General features: G+C 31.6%; 3 long non-coding RNA genes across 3 annotated transcripts in view; 1 reads left to right on the top strand and 2 right to left on the bottom strand.

Annotated features, from left to right (window-relative positions):
* LOC143042310 (uncharacterized) overlaps positions 1 to 21,552 on the bottom strand; it is a 51,536-nt gene that overhangs the window by 20,054 nt on the left and 9,930 nt on the right. The window lies entirely within an intron of this gene.
* On the bottom strand, positions 3,844 to 8,518 carry LOC143042302 (uncharacterized). Its single transcript, XR_012967933.1, has 3 exons — positions 8,007 to 8,518; positions 5,812 to 6,010; positions 3,844 to 4,233 (listed from the first exon to the last, which is right to left on the bottom strand). It is a non-coding gene; the product is annotated as an uncharacterized LOC143042302 (long non-coding RNA).
* On the top strand, positions 13,999 to 19,828 carry LOC143042303 (uncharacterized). Its single transcript, XR_012967934.1, has 3 exons — positions 13,999 to 14,141; positions 18,154 to 18,241; positions 19,116 to 19,828. It is a non-coding gene; the product is annotated as an uncharacterized LOC143042303 (long non-coding RNA).

Genomic DNA, 21,552 nt, shown 5'->3' with positions numbered 1-21,552 from the left:
TTACAAACATAAAAATTAATATTATTAAAATTAGATGAATGGAGTGAAATATATCATCATATCAGCAACCCTAATAATCTGGAAACAACTATTATTAGAGTAGTGACAAAGCTACCTTATTTATTCTTTGCACTAGTTTTTGACACATTTTAATTATATTTTCTTTATGTGTTTTCAAGGGATTTTTTTTATAGTTTTTGTCATGTATAGATCTGTGGAGATTTTGTAGAAAAGTTCCTAAATATTCTAAAATATTTTCTTCCAACATTAGGTTTATTCTAGTAACTTCAATTTCAGCCAGCATAATTCAATCTGATGTATTAACATGATTAACTGACATGCTAAATGTACAGGAGCTTAACAGAATAAAGCTATGATTAATATAATGATACTGTTCCACAACATTTTAGGGTCAGAGAAATTTAATGCTTGATTGGGAGCAATTATTTGTGGTCAATTCAACTGAAGAAATTTATTGCTTTTAATTGATTGACCATGCATGTGCAGCTGGTAAGCACATAATCAGCTGATTTACTAAAATAACATTGATTACCTTGAATATTATCATGGATAGAGATAAATTATAAACAGCAATAAGGTTCAGCAAAGTAAGATCTACAAGTAGGGCAACATGACCAAAATGGTCAATTAACCCCTGAAGGAGTTATATTTTATTTAAAGAATTTTTTGTAAATTTTTGTAATCTGAAACTACTGGTCCAAAATACATGTACATGGAATATATATGAAAGAGATTCAAAAGAGTAGGGGCAATAAAGGTCATTTTTTTTCGTCCAATTTTGCTTATTATCTTGAAAACTATAATAATAGATAGAGAGAAACTTTGAAATGCATAAATAATCAGAAAAATACTCTTTTGTGTGTGAACTTGAAGCAAGAGCTAAATAAGATCATAAAGATAGAGAGAAACTAAACAGACTTCATTGATCAGCAATAAAGTTACGTGCCATACAATTTTTTTTTAGTAAAGAACACGATGTATTGAAAAAACATACACAATATAATTTAAATCATGCACATGTATATATATATATAAATCAAGCACATGTATATATATATATAAACATTTCTAAACATCAACCCAACAATGTTAGATCTGTTAATTTGCTTTCGCAAATTGTTTTTTTTTTTAGCTCTCAGAGAAATTCAAACTCGATCAAGCTACTGAGATATTGTAACACCAAATCGCCTGCACTTTATCGGACGGGCTACATCACTTGACCACCTGGGCTTCACAAAAATAAAGCTTTCCGTGGCCGGGTCTCCCTGTTACCTTTCCTCCTGAGTTTTTATTTAACGTTGTAATACAGTACATGATATATAAGGCATGAACATGGAATGTATATATATATATATACGACCTATTAGTCAAATGCGTTTTGTTAAAATATACTTTTTCACTTTTTTGGTCTTTTGGAAAACGTTGTTTGTGCTGTATTTAGACCCTTCTTCAACGAAATTTGTTTTACATGCACACATATAAATTGCTGTTATAATCCAACGCAATCATATGTTTGAAAGTAGTTTTTAATTTAGATTTGTACATGTACATATATATATATATGTCAAAATATTCACTTCAAACTATCCTGAGCCAGTTATTTCAAGACATTAAATACATTTGTATATAGTCATAATATGCATTAATTAGGGAATGATGTGTTACTGTTAAACTTCAAACCCACTGTTGTTGAACTTTTAAAGAAATATTTGATAGAGAATTGTTGACATTATAATCTTTTTATATTTTATTACAGTATCTAAACTTCAAAGTGTAATTTTTAAAATAACTTGCCATTTTCTTCTTTGAACTGTTTTCTTTCACTGCATGGTTCTTCACAAAATCACCACAAAAACAATATTGTAATAAATTGAAGATAGTTATAAGATGTGTATTCTTGATGAATTTCAAACTACATTTTATTTTGCTCTACACATTTTATGATGTCCAAGTAATGAGGTCATGACATCAATATGAATCCATATAGTAACCAATGAAATAAAAGAGAAATTCATTTTATGTCTTCCTAGATCTTTGGATAAAAACAGGCCGCATTTACTTATACATGTTGTGTGTATTTTACTCAAATATAAAAACACCAGTAAATGTTATACATATATATCATGTATATACTTTCACTGCATTCAATGTCATTGATTCAATGGACTTAATTAAGTATAATGGGAATAGGTCTTATAATTAGTGTAAATAAAAGTGAAATAATTAGAAGGATGTTAGTATTGTATTTCACAATGACCATGATGACATACAGGAATAGAATTTTAAAAATTTTATTGTAAGTAATAATTTCATACTTAATGCGAATTATAATTATGATTGAATTGTATATTTTTTTTGTTTTGTGTATGGTCTCCTTAAAGTTTTATTTTGAGGAGGATTAAGGGGGATGGGGCAAATGGGCCCGGGCATTCCCTTTTTGATAAAATTTTGTTTGATTAATCTATTTAGGGATCAAATCACTGAAGCATGATTTGTACGGGTCCCTTTAAAAAAATTCTGGATTTGCCACAGGCATACAGAAATTAAGGATGTTTTATAATTTTAAAAAATTCTAATATATATCAATTAAAAAATATATATATATGCATTAGTGATAAATTTAATAATCGTGTCACCTAAGGATATTTGCCTATAGATGTTTTATGTCCCACCTTTGGGCATTATGCTTTCTAATGAGTCATGAGTATGAGTCTGTTCCTCCATCTGTCTGTCCGGCTTCAAGTTTTTGATGAAGTTGAAGTCCAATCAACTTGAAACTTAGTACATGTTCCCTATGATCTGATCTTTCTTATTTTATTATCCAATTAGAGTTTTGCCCCCAATTTCATGGTCCTCTAAACATATAAAAATGATAGTGCTAGTGGGTCATCTGTTCACTATGGACACATTATTGTTATTGATTTAAATGCAAAGTATTAAGAATAAGTTTCTGAATTTCACCAGTTGATAATTCCCTACAATTTAAAATTCAAGAATTTTGTACAAGTATGTACCACTTGAAAGTATATTTGACATGGATGAGAGTTTAGATGGGGTTTACAAATTAGAGAATAACAGGCAAAATGTACAGAATAAAGGTAAAAAAAAAAATAATAGGGAAAAGAAAGAAAGCTAAAACTTAATAAATATTAGAAAATTTAACAGGGTGCTGAAATGAAATATAAAAATAGAGATTAAAGAAAAACAATTTAATATACATGTCTTAAAGAATAAAGATACAACACTGGACACTTTTAATTTGCAAAACACTCATTTGCAAATCCGCCGCCGCCTCAAACAAGAGCTACAATATCATGTATATAACCAAAATGTGCAGAATTACATGGGATTCAATAATTTCATTGGTTTTCTACAGTTACTTTCATATTTATTTTGCAATTTGAATTATAAAAACATGGGATTTTCAATATCCCATGGGACAGGGCAAAATCCCATGGGATTTACCATTATCCCATGGGATTTTGGTTAAATCCCATGGGATTTTTTTTTTGTCCCATGGGATTATTGTAGTCCCATGGGATATTTGTTGTCCCATGGGACAAAAAAAATCCCATGGGATTTTTATTATCCCATGGGATTTTTAATATCCCATGGGACAAATTAAAATCCTATGGGATTCTAATTGTAAATATATAGATATAAATAAACAGTAATGTGTATGTTACAATGTTTTTTATTTGGTAGTAAATTATTATAAGATGAATCTTTTTAATTGAATATCTTTTTTTCTTGGGAAATGTTAATTTAGCATATTGTTCTTTAACTGTTCAAAACTAAACTTTTAAACAACAAAGCAGATAATGTAAGTATCAATATATGTTTATTCATGAATTATAGAATACTTTCTTGAAACACAATTATTTGCCATTTGAAATCAATAAAAACTCTATTGTTAGGCTTAACATACTAGTAGCTATTTAAGTAAATCTATTTTTTTCACAATATCCCTCAACACAAAACATTAATAGTTTCTTATCATCCAGCATTGTTTGATGGTATAGTCCACTTTTTGGACATTCAGCACAGAACTTTGACATTATTGTGGTTTCAATATTTTTTTGAATTTAAAAGAACTTCAAATCATTGACTGAGTGATAAAAATAATAACTGATCCAACTTTTTTCTTTGAATTTATTCTGGTCTTGTTTCTATGTTTTCTCCATTTATTTTAGGTGGTGAATTTCAATCCTTCTGAAAAAGAACCAATAAAATCTAAAGTAATGGATTATACAAAATTGTTTTCATACATGTAGCAATAATATGATTTTCAATAAAAATAGCTATGCGGTATGGATTTTACTGATTGTTAAAGGTTGTCCAGTGTCATCAGTTGCTAACGGCCTACATCCTTTGGTCTCTGATGGAGGGTTGTCAAATTAGCAATATACCACATCTTCCTATTCTAATACCATATAACAATCAATTAATTTATTCTTCTTTATAAAATTTGGGTATTTTCCCAAGTTATATACATAATATATATATATACTGTAAATTCGGAATTAATGCAAGTTTTTTTTTATTGCGAAAAATGCAACGGAGTTGTAAACGCAATAATTTAAACTCGTATTATGAAATATTTTATATGGATTAAACAGGATTTTTCAAAATCGTAAAATTTAAAATCGCATTTAAGTCTAAAATGACAGAATCGCAATAATAAATGCACGCAATAATTTATGAATTTTACAGTATAAAGATCAATGTTAAAAGTTAGACAACTATAATAACATTCCATTATTCACAAGAATTTGCAATATATTATACAAAATGCAGACAACAGAAACAATATTTCTTTAAGCTTTTGAAGTTCAGACAGATTTCAATTTGTGTTTTATTTCAATGAAAAAATACCTTGAACATATTGGAAATTATAACATTGATACAAACAAAATATGTATGTTTTATCCTTTTTTTTTGTGTTGTTGGCTTGCTGTCTCATTTTAATATACATTTAAACATACATCAATAATCTTCTTCTTTATTAAAAGTAAAAATGGGATATTTTTGATTTTGATATCCCAAAACATTATAGTTCTATCACATAACTTATTACCAAGTTCAAAAACACCAATGTGTTTGATATTAATTTTAAGACATGTATAAATGTTCCAGACCATATCAGTATTCGGATCTTACTTTTATGGTCCAGAACTTACAGTCCCACCATATGTGTACAGTCAGACCATTTAAGTATACTTGTACTGTCTGGTACCAGCTCAACCAAACCTGTGTTTTTATTTTAACTGCAATTAAACTTTTTGTATTAATCTATTAAAGATTTCAGTTATGTTGATCTGTACTGTACATTTGTTTGTAATAAACTTGACCAACTTCTTAAAATTGGGCAGACTGTATGCGTACAGTCCAAATACAGTGAAACCTGTTAAAACCGAACCTCTTCTGGACCTAAGATTTTGTTCGTTTTTGGCCAATGTTCGGTTTAATCAGGTTCACAACGTACTTATTTGATATGACGGTGCTTACGAACATGTTTGGTTTATACAGGTTTTCGGTTTATACAGGATTCGGTTTAGTCAGGTTTCACTGTACTTGTTTGTTCTGGAACATAAACATGATTAACAAGCATTTGGCAGGATGTCATGCTAAAATCCCATTAATATTAGTACTAAATTTTGAGTATATACATGTAAATCCACAAGTTACTTACTGAAATTCATGGTGAACACTCACCAAAAACTTACAATTTAGAGGAAAGACTGGAAAGATGAATGCACTAACACTATCAAAACAGAGCATAAAACTTACCGAAAAACAAGATGTTTTACATTTATCCAGGAGCAGGATAATTGAAAAGTTGTTTTTTTCTTTCTCTGCTGTCCATCATATAACCTTTGAATTCATTCATGCAAAATATGAAAATCTGCAAAGGTAAGACCTAGAACCTCAACTTATCCACATTTTGAATTTTGAACTGCATACTTGTCCTTTTCATCTTGCTGACAACCTAAACATAAAAAAATGATAAAAATATAATTCTAGATTGAATTTGTGTTTTTATTTTTGTTGGTACATGTACAAACAATTTTCCCAACTTTAAAACGAAAACATCATCACCAAAGAGGAGGTCATACTAACCTCTGAAATATTTAAACAAACCGAAATTATTACTTGATTAAGATCTTGTCGTAAATTAATGGCATAGATACTCTTATTTTTGAAAACTTGATGTCTATTGCATACTTATATTCCTTTGTACGAGAGTATGCATATTAAGATGGACTCCATGGACTTTAATGTAAGCATGATTAATTTTACAGTCACTGACAGTTTTTCAGCTCTATGTGTACATTTTGAGAGAATCTTGCAATACTGTATATTCTGATATTCAGAACTTATTGTGAGGTTTTTATTAATACAACTGAAAGCTGTATCTCGTTTTCATTTCTGATACATATTTATGAGCTGAAGACCAGTGCCGAATTTTTCTCACTGCATTGAAGACCCATAGGTGACCTTCGGCCGTTGTCTGCTCTTTGATTGGGTTGTTGTCTCTTTGTCAAATTCCCAGTTTCCACTTCCCATTTTATATCATGTATGCTGATTTTTCTTAAATTACAATATTCAATCATGCAATTTTGTCTATTATTGAAAATACGATAAGCAAAAATAAATGCACAAAAAATTTAACATTGTTATATATATGTAAAAGACTTTTTTTTAAATTCAAAACAGTTGCCTACACTGTTAATTTCCTTGTTTGATTTCATATTTTTAAAGCCTTTATAGCTAGCTAGATGGTATGCCGGGGCGGATCCAGCCATTTTAAAAAGGGGGGTTCCCAACCCAAGACAAAGGGGATGATCCTATATTCATTTGATTTGTTTTATTGTCTCATACAAGAATATATATGGTTTGACGGTGGGGATCAGGGATCCTGAAATTTTTTCACCTAACCACTGGATGACAGGGGATCTCAACCATTTAAAAGTTTCTCAAACATGTCGGGGTGGGGGTGAACCCCATGGACTCTCCCTATATTTCCTTTGATTTGTTTTATTGTTCTATACAAGAATATATAAATATTGTTTAGGGTTGGGGATCTTGACCGTTTACAAGTTTTCAAACTAGAGGGGGTGGGACTTCACTTTTATTTTATTTCATTATTAATTTTATTGTCCCCGACAAGAATATATATGGTTTAGGGGTGGGGATCTGGATCGTTCACAAGATAATAGCACATTCTCAAATTGAACAGAGTGGGGTAACCCCCAAAGACCTCCTTTTAATTTCATTTGATTTGTTTTATCGTCCCATTCAAGAATACATATGGTTTAGGGATGGGGATCTGGACCGTTTACAAGATAATAGCATATTCTCAAATTAAAAGGGGTGGGGATTACCTCCCATGGACTCACCCTCCCTTCTTTCTTCCCCCCGAAATACCTTTTGATAAGCCCCAATGCACAGATAGTTCACAGTATTTTCCCTTGATTTACACTAAAGAATATACACTATACAGGTGTAATTTTTTTTTTAAAAGATAATACAACTGAAGACCACCATGACCACAGTGGTGGATCCAGAATTTTTCATAAGTGGGGCCCACCGACTGCCTAAGAGGGGCCTGCTCCTGCCATGACTCAGTGATTCCATATATAATCAACCAATTCTTTTCCCAAACAGGGGACCCTGAACTCCTGATTCCCCCTTTTTTTTCCTCATTTCAATCACCCTGATATAAATTTAGTTTTATCACTTACAATAGGAATGGTTTGAATTCCCCAATAATTCTTATATACCATTAATATCAACATATTTCATTTTTGATAAATGAAAGGCAAAAGTTTTCTATGGGTAGAAATGGATAGTGGGAAGCTTTCAGATTCACACCATGCCGGTGGCTGTGTTCAAAGTGCTGGGTTTTTATGACCCTCGTTGTTTGCGGACTAACTATTTAGGCCAGTGGTGGATAATAGTGTGCGTGCATTAATCTTCTATACCTTCTTAATCAATATATTCAAATACTGACGGCAAGTGTTGTAATGATGTATCAATGTCTTTTTGAAATCACCGTGCTATTTACATGTGGGATCGAGAATGCAGGGGAAGGAAACTTGTCAATTATGTTTATTTCTAAGCCAAAATAAAATGAGCCGCCGTAAAATTAACCTTGGGTAATAACAGTGCATGTAAGGCTCGTCTCGGAGGGGTGTCTTTTTTTCTGTCTTCTTTTTATGCCCCACCTACGATAGTAGAGGGGCATTATGTTTTCTGGTCTGTGCCTCCGTTCGTTCGTCCGTTCGTTCGTCCTGTTTCAGGTTAAAGTTTTTGGTCGAGGTAGTTTTTGATGAAGTTGAAGTCCAATCAACCTGAAACTTAGTATATATGTTCCTTATGGTATGATCTTTCTAATTTTAATGTCAAATTAGAGTTCTTACCCCAATTTCACGGTCCACTGAACATAGAAAATGATAGTGCGAGTGGGGCATCCGTGTACTGGGGACACATTCTTGTTTTAGTTATATTTTTAATAACTTACACTTTTTTCCATTATTCTCTTTCTTTCACTATTCTTTATTCCTTTTTTTTCTTTGTCCTTTGTTCTCTATTCTATTAATTCACATCCATACCCTCTTATGTGTATGTGGACTTACTGTAGTTTATTTTTTAGTTCTGGCAGAGATATTAGATACAATATATATGTCTCTGGTTCTGGTATTATGCGATAAGTCAATTTCTTTTTCATGCAGTGTCATGAAATATAATGGTTTTATGCATATCAGCCAAGATTGTGCGCAACATTTTAATAAACAATTCAACACTATAACATGTGAGGTGTTGGTCGCTACGTTTGATACGGGGTCAAAGGTTGCGGCTTCGAGACAGAGAAAAACATCCAGGTAAAAAGTGTAGAATTTTGTTTTTGAAAATTTGAGTTGTAAATTTTCCTAAAAAGTACTTAATTCCGTTCATCTAATTGTAAATTTTCCTAAAAAAAAGTACTTATTTCCGTTCATCTATTATGGGTATAAACTAAACTGAACAAGAAAAGTATTAGTAAACAGACAGAAAGTCCGACGTTGAATTAATTATTTTACAATTAATTGTTTAAATATATGAGAGAATGTTTTAGGCGAATTTTCTTTAATTACAGATAAATGTATTTTAGGTTCAGGAAATGATTTATTCTTCGGGTACGTCTAAACAACCGCTCAGGACCTCCTGAGTGCACTCAGGACATACAAAGTGCACTCAGGACATACAAAGTGCACTCAGGACCCATTACCGTAATCATATCTGCACACATGATGGATGTTTATATTCGTTATACGCTTCTTATTTTAGAGTTAAATTTTGGTAGAAGTTGAAATCGCAGGGGCGGATCCAGCCATTTTAAAAAGGGGGGGGGGTCCTAACCCAGGGCAAAAAAAGGGGGGGTTCAACTACATGTCCCCATTCAAATGCATTGATCGGCCAAAAAAAGGGGGTTCCAACCCCCCCGGAACCCCCCTCCCCCCCCCCTCTGGATCCGCGCCTGAATCGAGCTTAGATAGATATGTTAATTCTTATAAAATAATGAGGGCACGTGTCATTGATTACACAACTACTGAGCCATGAATTATCCAATCAACAAAATTGATTGGATTATCTTTATTGTTTTTTAGGAATTGTATTGTTTAGTTCAGTTTTACCTTTAACATGAATTTGCATATAGAAAAAATAAAACATATATCTCATTCGATGTGCTTTTTCAGTTTATTTTTCATGATGACGGGTAAATTAATTTGTTGTGTTTTGCAGTTCACGAATAAAGAAAATTATTTTATAGTTGCGTTTTTTTTCTGTAACAAGTTCGATTTTTGTTTTTCAGTGTGATTCTTTTCTCTATCTCTCTCCTTAAATCAAGTTTTTAAACAAACACAATGTTGACTGAATATTAAATTTTATTACATTTGTATATCTTTATTCTCAACAAACCATTATACAAGAGAAGACAATTATGTACAATATTCAGTTTAACCTTAACGGAAATCTGTGCACGAAGACTTAGTCGTGGTTTGAACGGATTTCGTGTCAATAAACTGTCTTCGAAATAGTCTTTCTTTGTTAATGTTTGTGTCATTTTGGTCTTTTGTGGATAGTTGTCTCATTAGCAATCATACCACATCTTCTTTTTTAAAATTTCTCGCTACTACAATCTAACTTACATATTTTTTAGAAATAATTATACCCAAAATATCATAATTTTCAAAAAACGGAGACGAAAACGGAGACAAGTTCATTTTCAGAATTTATTTTCGCATTGAAATTCGTTTCAGGCTTGTGAAACTGGACAAAACGACTTTAATTAGAGAAAAAAAACTTAATAAAAACGGATTTCTTAAAATATTCGTATAACTCAAAAATAAAATTCCTGGACAAGTTCGATAAAAATGAGAAATAACATCTAACTACATGTATATGAGTTTGATTGTTTGAAAAGTACGGCTTTTACCGTTTAGAACGGATTCCATATACAAAACTTTAATTAATATAAATTCTTTTAAAGTATGAACATTTATAATTATTTCCCTTTTCAAACTCGTGCAAAGAATTAATTACTGGTCCAGGACATGATAATAAAATTAAGAATAAAACTTAAAAATTTATGGAACGACATTTTAATAAAAGACGAAAATCTTAAAACATCGTGATATTCATTCTAGACGTCACAATATTACTTCCCGCATGGTCACACTGTACTAACAACACAATGTATAAAACAACAATAAAGATAATCCAATTAATTTTGTTGATTGGATAATTCATGGCTCAGTAGTTGTGTAATCAGTGACACGTGCCCTTATTATTTTCTAAGAATTACAAATTCTACCAAATTTAACTCTAAAATAAGAAGCGTATAAAGAATATATGCATCCATCCTGTGTGCGATGACTATAAAGGGTCCTGAGTGCACTTCGCATGTCATGAGTGCAATCAGGAGGTCCTTCAAGCGGTGTTTAGACGTACCGTTATTCTTCTGGAAGCTTCAATTTTTTCTTATCAATAACTTTTACACAAGGAGACATTTTTTTTTTTTTGACAGCATGAACCCCAGTTAATGAGCAAACACAAATTAAGAACGAAAATCGTTTACAATTAAATTTTATAGAAGGAAAAAAGGGGGGGGGGTAATAAACAAATTTTATTTACGCTCACATACTTTTAAACAGATTTGCATATGTAAGCTCTCTATAGTTAATGTTAAATTATTTCAGGAGTTTTGAAAAAAAGAATATTATATACAGTTTAATTTCGACTAAAATAGTGATTCTTTTTATAGATTTGGTACCTCAGTTTCGACTCAACATTTCATTTTGAATTGTTAGATGGCAAACTCTTTAGGCGAATATTGTATCTGTTCTTTATTTAATTATGGTGATATTGGCGATAATATTCATTATAACAAGGCACAAATCCTTGTTTCACAAGTTAATCTCCAAGCGGCCCACATTTAACATATAATAAGATCTATATTTTTCAACGTTTTCAAAATGAAATAACTTGAATTCAAAATTTCCCAACTGTGAAAATTTGTTATTTCTAAACGTCTTTAATTATTATTTCGGAAAAAAAAATTATTTAGCATATTCATATATTTTCATAATTTTTTCCGAGGAAACCTTTTTTTTTTGCAAAGTTTTCTTCTATATGTTTTTAACCATCACCAGCGACTTATTCACTGCCATCACCAATTAGTCCTAATTATTAAAGATCAATTGCCCAAATTCAAATGATGATTGGTATATCGTATTGAATATGACCATCGGTCATCCGTGACGTATCCCAAATAACGACGCATGCCGATAGATAGATCATAGTTTATTAATTAGCGTCTCGCAATTTAAATTTCATCAAGGGGACTTAATTAAACCAGTTACTATACAAATCTTGAAAAAACGATGTACATGTACTTTTTAATATTTTTAAAACAAATTACGAAAACGTTTAGTGTAAAAATCACCGAATATAAATGTTTCTTTCTTGCAGGTTTTGGCATTTGTAAATAACATTAACGTTTTGGAATTCTAATGCAAAAGACAGTCGATTCAAACTGAAATAACTTCTTTAAAGATGGTTTGATTTTTTCAGAGACACATGTATTATATATGTCTCAATACATGTATTATATGTCTCTGATTTTATCAAAACAAAAATTACAAAATTATAAAATATGTTAGTTATCGAATGTATACCCTGAACTCTTACTATTATATATACATGTCCTAAGTTACTTAATGTCCTGTGTGCAACCAGGAGATCCTGAACGGTTTTTAAACGTACCATTATTTTATATGCATATATTCAAAGCTGTTCTTAATTATATGCATACTAGGTATCAGTGGCGGATCCAGGGGGAGGGTTTCGGGGGTTGGAACCACCCCTTTTTTTGAACGATCAATGTATTTGAATGGGGACATATGGTTGGAACCACCCCCTCCCCCTTTTGTCCTGGGTTGAGACGCCCTTCTTTTCAAATGGCTGGCTCCGCCGCAGAGGTATATTTATATATATATGTGTGTACCAGCCCCCCTCCTAAATCTTGGGAAACAAATGGTAGATTATATAGGGAATCACGGAAGCATGACTGGACGTGACCCCTCTAAGGCAGTCAATGAGTCCCCACTTATGAAAATTTCTGGATCAACCATTGCTTAGTTCTAGTTATCTTAGGTCCTAGTGTGAAATAATGCCAATAGGTCTTTTAAAACACATCTTTATTCATACATGTATATATACGTTTTCTCACGGATTTGTTCATTCAATATTGGAATTATGTTTACTCAATGCGCAATTACTGAAGTTTATATTTGCTACTTTTCTTCTTAATTTCATATAATTTTTTTTTTTGATTTTTTTTCTTCGAAAAATTAGTGGTGTTGAAATAGGGAATGGACACAGATACCTTATCACATTTAACCAAAGAAATGTTGTATAATGTCATCAATCTGTATTACACGTAGACAGGATGTTCTCTAGAAAACTATACGTTATACACACCGAGAATACACGCACTGTCGTAATGGAGAATTACTGTATGTTATAGTTACCTGTAATCAGCTTTGCAACACCATGTCATGACAGTTCAAAAAGATTTTCTTCAAATCAAATTGGAATATTCATTTTTTCTGTAAAATTTAAAACTTTAAAAAGTAGACTTTGACAAAATTATGAAATAGAAAGAATTGAACAATTTAAAATCGTATTTTAACAAAGATTTAGATATAATTTTACAACGATCCTTAAAAAATAACCAAACAAACGTTGAATCAAACGATATGCAGTTTTATATTAAAATACTGACACACACCAGTTTGCCATCTCAGTATGCAAGGCAAGGGTACTTGGTGAGGTGCTGGAACTTGATGTACATGTATCATTAAGTTAATACAGTTCTGTTAGTATTGACTGCCTTTTTACAGAGACTTTCTATTCTTACTGTTATCAGTTAGTATAGACGGTTCCTGGCTTAGAATGATTCTCTGCTCAGCAAATGGTGCGTAATTAGCATTTGAATCAAATTTCTTGTAGAAGTAAAAAACACAAATTAATGTATTTGACAACTTTATTCAGGAGCACAGTCTATATTATCCGGCGTAAATAACTTCGAGATTTATGTGGAAGTTTACTCTGCTGCTCGATCTATGCTAATCGATGTTCCAGTATATTTCATATTTATATTTATTCGTGAGGCCTCGTCATCGTTTATATTCACTAAAAGCACAGTCGCCTAAATATTTTATATGGCGAAAAAATTGCGAAAATTGGGGGAAATAATATATTTTTAGTAGCATTATTATTTTAGAATCTTAAGAGGTTGCTTGCAAATTTAACTCTAAAATGAGAAGTGTATGACGATCTATAACGAATATATACATCCATCATGTGTGCAGATACGACGGCGACTATATATACATCCATCATGAGTGCACTTTGTATGCCCTGCATGTGTGCACCCAGGAGGTCCTCCTGAGCGGTGTTTAGACGTACCGGGAAAATCTTATCTGATTCAGGATCAATTCATCGGTTACACTCCCCTGTCACCAGTGATTCTTTTTTGCTGACATTCTGAAAAAGTATTGTGTAGTCCCTGTGTAAGTGTTGACTCTCAACTTGCACATGTGATTTTTTAACACTCCCTGGACTTCTTCAAAAACAGAAAGTCACAGGACATTCCGACAAAAAGTCACAGGACAAAAAGTCAAACACATGTCAAACTCAGGCATAAAGTAACAAAGTTAATAGGACAAAAAGTCACAAACAATTTGTTGACAATTGATTGAATATAAATGAAAACAGATTTTGAAATATCTTCTTTTTATTACATATATTCATTTTTAATTTTAGGAAATTGTTCATAATATAAAAAAGAAGATGTGGTATGATTGCCAATGAGACAACTGTCCACAAGAGACCAAAATGACACAGACATTAACAACTAGAGGTCTTTACGGCCTTCAACCATAAGCCAATATAAAGAAGGTATGGTATGATTGCCAATGAGACAACTGTCCACAAGAGACCAAAATGACACAGACATTAACAACCATAGGTCACCAAACAGCCTTCAACAATGAGCAAAGCCCGAGGTAAAGCCCATACCGCATAGTCAGCTGTAAAAGGCAATCATCCTTACCTTAACCTTAATTCTCTCCGCGCCAGAAGTCGCATAAGGCCTCCACGCTGTTTTTCCACCCTTTTCTATCTTTTGCCGCTGTTCTGGCTACGTTCCAACTTGTCCATCCTTGTTGGTTCCTTTCTTTCTCTGTTGTTCTTCTCCATGTAGTTTTTGGCCTTCCTCTAATTCTTTTCCCTTCAGGTGCCCATTGTAGAGCTACATAGCTGTTGTTGTCTCTTTCACGTCTTAATGTATGTCCTATCCATGTCCACCGTCTCCTTCTGATTTCGCAACTGATGTTTCTGGTGAAAAGGCAATCATACTATATCTTTTTTTTATATTTACATGTTAAAAAATGCGTGCAAATGTAATCAAAAGCTGCACACAAACGTAATGATTTTTGTGCGCAAATGTAATGGTAATGTGCGCAAACCTAATGCACTGATTTATTTGTTTTTAATAAATTTTAATTTAAAGTTACTACATCATGTTCATGTATAAAACTTCAAGAAAAATACAAAAAGAGTGTTTTCTTGTTCAAAGAAAAATAATCTCAAAACTAAATTGTGACTTTTTGTCCTGTGACAGTGTGTGACTTTTTGACTGTGACTTTCTGTCCTGCATTCAGATTGAATAGGGGAGTTTGGTTGACCCCGCCTCCCTCTATCTGAGACTACTATCTCAGTGATGAGCTTTATGTTTCATGTACAAATGTATTGTGCTTGTCATATATATGTATGTCGGATAAAAGCTCTACAGACCTTTAATATGTTGTATTGTTATATGTATAACCGACAATAAATAAATAGGCCCTAACAAGTAAGAATTAGGTTACTTCTTTTTGTTTTGACATCTTGCATGGGTTTTTATAGCCCCGTATTAAAATTATGCCCCCACTTTAAAAAAGGGGGGGTATACTGTTTTACCCCTGTCTGTCCATCCATCCTTGCGTCAGTCAGTCCGTCCGATGAATATTTTTCGTCCCATTTTCCTTAGGAACTACAATAGAAGGATTTCTGAAATTTGGTTTCAGGGTTAAATAAGTCAGCTATACCGTGTGATGCATTTTCAGATTCATCACTCGACAACTTCCTGTTTTCCCAACACTTGTATGATTTTACACATGATAGCCAAGTTGAAAGTTGAAAACTAACAACCTAATTTATGTACAAAAAAATTGAAAAACAGATATGTTACACAGAAACAAACGACAATCACTGAATTATCGGATCCTGACTTGGAACAGGCACAACCTTATAACAAATTGGCAGGGTATAAGGAACTTTGAAAATATTTAGTTTTTGTGGTTTGGTCAATTTTCCGGATACTGTAAGCAATAAGGCCCCTTTATTTAGTGAATGAAATAATTGTAAGATGCACTTAGCTGTCTGTCATATTTTATATGAACTTGACCTCATTTTCATGCATGGTTCATTGGTCAATGAAACACTGCATTGTTTTGTCAGTTTATCATATGTTTAAAGTTACAGGTAGATTATATTTGGTAGATATGAAACAATTGTAAGGTGTGCATGTCTGAATGGCAGATTCATATATAAACCATGACCGCATTTTATTGTTCTTTGGTCAATGATAAGTTTTCTTGGTTTTGTCATTTTATCAGGCCACATTTAAAAGAATGTCTGTTTCCCCTCCCCGGGTCTACCCTTTGTAAACAGACCAGGAAGGCAGGTTTTTTTTTAGCTCACCTGACCTGAAAGGTCAAGTGAGCTTTTCTCATCACTTGGCGTTCGTCGTCTGTCGTCCTGCGTCCGTCGTCTGTAAACTTTTACAAAAATCTTCTCCTCTGAAACTACTTGGCCAAATTCTACCAAACTTGGCCACAATCATCCTTGGGGTATCTAGTTTAAAAAATGTGTGGCGTGACCTGTCAAACCAACCAAGATGGCCGCCATGGCTAAAAATAGAACATAGGGGTAAAATGCAGTTTTTGGCTTATAACTCAAAAACCAAAGCATTTAGAGCAAATCTGACATGGGGTAAAATTGTTGATCAGGTCAAGATCTATCTGCCCTGAAATTTTCAGACGAATCGGACAACCTGTTGATGGGTTGCTGCCTGTGAAATGGTTATTTTAAGGAAATTTTGCAGTTTTTGGTTATTATCTTGAATACTATTATAGATAGAGATAAACTGTAAAAGCAATAATGTTCAGCAAAGTAAGACCTACAAATAAGTCAACATGATCAAAATTGTCAGTCGACCCCTTAAGGAGTTATTGCCCTTTATAGTCAATTTTTCATAATTTTTTGTAACTTTTTTAAAAATCTTCTTCTCTGAAACTACTTTGCCAAATTTAACCAAACTTGGCCACAATTATCATTGTGGTTTGAAGTTTAAAAAATGTGTCCGATGACTCAGCCTACCAAACAAAATGGCCGACATGGCTAAAATTAGAACATAGTGGTAAAATGCAGGTTTTGCTTTATATCTTTGAAACTAAGACATTTAGGGCAAATCTTTCAAGATTTAAATGTCCATCAGAATAAGATATATCCCCTCACAAATTTTCAGTTGAATTGGACAACCTGTTGTTGGGTTGCTGCCCTAAAATTGGTAATTTTAAGGTAATTTTGCAGTTTTTGGTTATTATCTTGAATACTATTATAGATAGAGATAAACTGTAGACAGCAATAATGTTCAGCAAAGTAAGATCTACAAATAAGTCAGCATGATCAAAATTGTTAGAGGACCCCTTAAGGAGTTATTGCCCTTTATAGTCAATATTGAACAACTTTTCGTCATTTTTGTAACTTGTATAAAAATCATTTCTAAACTACTTGGCCAAATTTAACCAAACTTGGCCACAATCATAATACTAGGGTATCTATTTAAAAAAAAAGTGTCTAATGACCCCGCCTACCAACGAAGATGGCTGACATCAGTAAACACATTAACAGGTGAGCGACACAGGCTCTTGAGAGCCTCTAGTTTTTTTTAACTGGATGTGATTGTCATAGCATTGTCACATGAATGGTTTGACTTGTCCAGTCCAGGCCACTTATCAGTTGTTTGTGCTTAATTTGAGTGTATTTATTTAGATTATCAATCCTTCTGCTTTCAAGCACTTTCCAAAAATGGAAACAAATTATTTTCAGGAAAAAAATAATTTCGATTTTTTTGTGGAAAATAATTTTTTGACCCGGGCGCTTATTTTTGACCCGTGTGGGGGGAGGGGAAACAAACATATTTTTAATTTTGGCCTTAGATTTTTTAAGCATAGGTCTACTTGTTGTATGGAATGACTACAAGGTATCATATAAAAAAGATGTCTGCCTGCCAAGGTTAATTCTACTGTGACCTCATATTCATAGAATAATGATAATATTCATGATATTGAACAGCAAGAATGATGAGTAAGTTGATGTTATATACAAATAAGACAAAATTTTCAGTTGCCTACTAATTATGTAATACATGTAGTAGTTATTTTTGTCATTAAATGATGTTTACCCTTTTATGTGTAGGGCAAGAACATGAAAGATAAAGGGGAAACTATAAACAGAAGAAATTATCAACAAAATAAGATTTACAGAGGTCAACAAAGCCTAAATGGTAAGTCCACTGTTATAAAAAATTTTGTCCTTGAATAATAATTAAATATTTATTAAAATAAGATGTGGTATGATGAAAGAGAAAACTATCCATCAGAGTTCAATTTAGTGGATGTAAGCATTGTAATTACTTATTAGAGGCCATTGATGACCTGTAAGTAATGAGAAAACCCATACTCTATACATGTTATAGTAATCTATAAAAGTCAACACTAACCAAATTTGAAACAGAGCATCAATTCAAACGTCAAATATACCAGACTAATTTATAAAAACAAAAAATTATGAAAAATAAAAATGACGGGTATGAACCAACATCAACCACTGAACTATGTACAAGCTCCTGATATTAGACAGGTATAATATGGCTGGGTTGATATAAAAATAAGAAACACTTAGCAGTCTGATTTCCAATGAGACATTTCTCCAATAGAGATCAAATGACATTTAAGGAGGCTCTAGGGTATAACAATTTCAGAAAAATGTTTTAATATTTTTTTTTCATAACTCAATTTATTTATATCTTTATCATATGGTACACCAAATCATTCAAAACAATCAATTCGGTTTGGCCCCAGATGACTTTTAAAATGCATATATCATTGAAAAAGCTCCAAATTATCTCCCTTTGGTGCAAAAAAGCCATTTTTTGGCATTAAAAATGTAATATCTTATTTAACTCATCGGTGGCCTATATTTTTTATTATAATTTTAAATAAGCTGTACTTTAACTAAACTATTATAAAATTTAAGCGATTTCTGTAATTTAGTACTTGAATATTTAAATGAAAGTTTATCATATTAATCATAAACATGATAAAATAGCCATTTTATTGATCTCTTCACTGATAATTTTTGAGTTTGTGTATTTGTAGGTCAGAAATCTGGATTTTCATGGTCATCATTCACAGATCAATACTGAACGGAAAACTTAAAGCTGATATTTTTCTCCATAGTGCGACTTTTTTATTAATTTGAAATGGAACATGTTTTTTCCTACATTTATTTGAAAGGGGAAATTTCAACATGATGACTATAAACAAAAAGGAGTCATATCATCACGATCATTGATGCACAAGAACTTGATCATATAAATACAACAATGTAATTATCAATTGAAAGATGGAACGAATGAACAAGATATTAGAATGTTGTTGTCCAAATAAACTTGCTTTGTCTTCTCATTTGAATCTCTCCATTCAATAAAGATGTACAGAGGAAGATCTTTGCAGAACAGATTGAAAAAATGTTTTGTCTAAGAATTGCAGGAATATTCTAGTGAATGAAATTATTTATTGACTTCACTCTTATATAGTGGACTGAATAATTGTACATAGCAAGCTGTGAATAAAGAAAGCAAAAACTTTAACAAAAAGTGTTTATATTATTTTGCAATTATAAGCATACTATTATGTACACCACAAAGTTATATATAATTCAAATTGTTTGCCTATACAAGTATTGCAATGAACCTATAACAAAGAAAATCTTACCTCATGAAAAGAGTGAACTATTCAGTCAGAATATGAAATATTTTTTCAGTTCTATTTTTCATAATAGAATAAACAAGACAAAGATTTCAAAACAATATTTTTTTCATTTATTTAGAAATTTGATCATTTTGTTTCAGTGAAAGGACTTTATTCTTTGACTGTAAAATATTATTATTATACATTCCAAAATAAGAATAATATTTATTGTCATATAAACAAATAAAAAACATGTTTGTGACAAAATTTAAAAAAAATTATATATATGTATATATAAAAAATATAAAAAAAACTCGTATACATTTAAAACATTTTACTACCAAACAGCATTCATTGTAACATACACATAACTTTATATTTATATATATATATTTATAATTTTTATTTTGTCCCATGGGATATTAAAAATCCCATGGGATTTTTTTTGTCCCATGGGACAACAAATATCCCATGGGACTACAATAATCCCATGGGACCAAAAAAAATCCCATGGGATTTAACCAAAATCCCATGGGATAATGGTAAATCCCATGGGATTTTGCCCTGTCCCATGGGATATTGAAAATCCCATGTTTTTATAATTCAAATTGCAAAATAAATATGAAAGTAACAGTATAAAACCAATGAAATTATTGAATCCCATGTAATTCCGCACATTTTGGTTATATACATGATATTGTAGCTCTTGTTTGAGGCGGCGGCGGATTTGCAAATGAGTGTTTTGCAAATTAAAAGTGTCCAGTGTTATACATGTATACAGAACCCCTATCTAGACGTTAATAAATCAAGCCATATAAACACATACATGACAAATACTCTGATAATTGTGATTAGGTCAGACAGGAGTTTGTCTGCAAAAGACTCATAAGTAACTCGATCTCCAATAAAAAAAAAATGAAAGGCCAAATAATTTACAAAATTAAAAACTTTGATAATCAAGAGAAAAACTGAGAAAGACATATATCTATGATTCATACATAAAATACAAAACTTAGAACCTGAAATTGAAAAATTATAAACAGTCAGGGGCGTAACTTAAACAAGTAGTTTTTTCACGTTATATATATATATATATAAGTAATTTTTGTTTTTGAAAATAATAAGATTACTTAATCATGTTAATAGAGTTATTTTAAATTTTAATAGAACGTGGTTTAAATGTAGTTTGAATGAGTTTTTATATAATTTTATATGATAAAATAAAGAATTTATTAGATTGGAGAGGAGTATGAAGATAAAGGTTTATAATGACAAAAACATTACTTGAATAAGTTATTTTATACATTTTAATTTTTTTTAGTAATAACACTTATTTAAGAAACACATGTAGTTGATTCCGGTTAGCAGTTATAATAAAATTAACGGTACCAATTTTCTTGCACCAGATGCGCATTTCGACAATACATGTCTCTTCAGTGATGCTAACTTGATATCTTAATTAATTCACAAGTATGTTAACTTTCTATTTATACCAGTCTACCTTCAAGATTTTGGAGGAAAATGATAATTTAATAGTCCCTGAAGAGACCAATCTAAATTTACCCAGAAGTATCCATATGAAAGATAAGTGATAATTAAGTGCATCAGCAAGTTAATTAGTGTTTCAGAAGTTTATATTTCATGGGGAAAATAACCAGATGACTGTGAAAATTTGTTAAAGCTAGTAAAATCTGCATTTTTGGACACCTATAAAAATAATATTTAGAAAAGTTACCTAATATATAAGTAGTATTGAAAATAGCTAGCCTGGTTTTCAACATAACTTATATAGGCAGTTTTAAATGTTACTTGTTTAAATAATGCCCCTGACTTATGATTTTTT

This window comes from Mytilus galloprovincialis, chromosome 8 (assembly GCF_965363235.1).
Source record: "Mytilus galloprovincialis chromosome 8, xbMytGall1.hap1.1, whole genome shotgun sequence".
Lineage (NCBI taxonomy): Eukaryota > Metazoa > Mollusca > Bivalvia > Mytilida > Mytilidae > Mytilus > Mytilus galloprovincialis.
This window is presented reverse-complemented; position numbering and strand designations above follow the sequence as displayed.